The 1,922-nt window shown below is 44.7% G+C and overlaps 1 pseudogene; it reads right to left on the bottom strand.

The window, feature by feature from the left end:
* Positions 1 to 899: 899 nt before the first annotated feature.
* Positions 900 to 1,538, bottom strand: LOC120309307 (annotated as a pseudogene).
* Positions 1,539 to 1,922: the final 384 nt, after the last annotated feature.

Here is a 1,922-nt window from a genome sequence, read left to right as displayed (position 1 = left end):
ACCTTCATCAGATATCTCAGTCTGGATTGTAGAACCTGTAGATCTCTCTGCTCACCTTAGATACCAAATCTTAGCAAACTCCCTTTCCTCCCTTTTTGTATTTTATTCTTTGCCACATTCCTTCCCTCACTCTTTTACCACATTCCCAATCTAGATCAATGTGCTAAATGTACTTGGAGAGAATATGTTGACCCCCACAATCCAATCTGCCTTTCCATATTTACAACCACAAATTTCAGGGCCAATTCTTGATCTTAAGCTAAAAGTTTATAACAAATAAATGTTTTGTTGAAGAACTTGAAAAATACAGGTAATGAGGGATTTAGAAAAAAAAATACGAACTACAGAAATTATGTTTTATGTTTAATACCTACAAATACGTGTGTGTGTGTGTGTGTGTGTGTGTGTGTTTTCTGAGGTTTTCGCGGGTGTTTGTATGTAGGTCTTTGGTTATTCGGGTTTTCTCCCGCGTCAAATTGGAAATGTCTTGGCGACATTTCGACGAAGTCCCATTCGTCATCTTCAAGCTGGTGTTTTCGGCTTCTTGCTTCTAGGAGCAAAGGACCGAGGGGCCCCCCAAATATCTTTCAGACTTTGTAAAATTGCTGTCCAGTTACAAGTGGTACTACCCTTAAGAATACTGTAATAATGTATTTTGTTTGGTTATGATTAAGTGTCTGGAAGCAAGGATAGGAAGTGTGAATGGTGGCAACAGTAAGGAATCCCTTCCATGCTTGGTTGTCAGGGTGTTCCAAGCTAGGGGGGAGGTGTGTTGTGTCCTGAGCCTGCAGATGCAGGCTCAGGACGTTGCAAGGGTCCCGGGCTTTGCAAAAGCTGCCCGGGACCAGACTGAGTGGCACCGGCTTTGTGCGCGTGCGCAAGGCGCAAAAAGGGCCTTATTATATAACCATGTTGTCTGGGGATCTGGGCATATAAAAGGAGGCCTGCGTGCCTCTGTTGTTGTTAGAGTTTTGGCAGAAGTACAATAAAGAGTGTTGTTCTACAGGTTCTTTGGCAGACTTTTGAGCCCTGGCTATAGCAGCATTCCCTGCTTTGGAGAGTGAACGGCCAGCCCCACTGCAGTCATGGTCTAGGGGGTGCCGATGTTTGAGGCAGAAGTTGCCATGACATTTGTCACAGAAGACCTTCATCATTTCCCGTTGTTTGCAGCCACTTGTTGGTGAAGATCTTTCTCTTACGCTGCCCTGGGTCTGATTTGCAGTCTTGATCAATGTGGGCTTCCACCACAATAACAGGCATTTCTCCTTGCTTCACAGGGATGGGTGTGCTGCATAGTGGACAAACAGGAACCTGTACATCCTTCTTGTATGCTGAAGTGCAGTTATGATGGCATAGGCAATATGTCAATGCAGAATAGCTGTTCACATGCATCACATTTCAAGGGGAGAAAGTCCAGGCACTTGCAGGAGGGCTCTGTGCAGTGGGCTCCTAAATCTGGGAACTCCATGAAGCGGTCAACTGGGTCGATCCCGGGAGTGGCGGGGGAGGAAGAACGGTACCTGGTGGGAAGAAGAGACTTACAATGCAGGGGCTCCAAGAGCGGGAGAAATGCATGGCACGGACGGAGAGCTATGACCCAGTGGAGTTCGGGTGAGATGCAAAAGATGCAGCCAAGAAACAGCGAGAGGGGAGAGAGATGCAACACCTAGAAGCAAGAAGCCGAAAACACCAGCCTGAAGATGACGAATGGGACTTCGTCGAAACATCACCAAGACACTTCCAATTTGACGTGGGCGAAAACCCGAATAATCAAAGATAGATAGATAGATAGATAGATAGATAGATAGATAGATAGATGAATAAATAAGCAAATACTTACAGATGCATACATGCATATACATAAACAAAAGATTTGAACCTTGAAAACAAACACATCAAATCTAAATTGTATTTTTATATTC

The sequence above is a fragment of the Crotalus tigris genome, unplaced genomic scaffold, assembly GCF_016545835.1.
Source record: "Crotalus tigris isolate CLP2741 ecotype Arizona unplaced genomic scaffold, ASM1654583v1 scf7180000017994.786943, whole genome shotgun sequence".
NCBI classification, from domain to species: Eukaryota; Metazoa; Chordata; class Lepidosauria; order Squamata; family Viperidae; genus Crotalus; species Crotalus tigris.
Note: the sequence above shows the minus strand (reverse complement) of the source record. Positions and strands in the feature narration are given on the sequence as shown.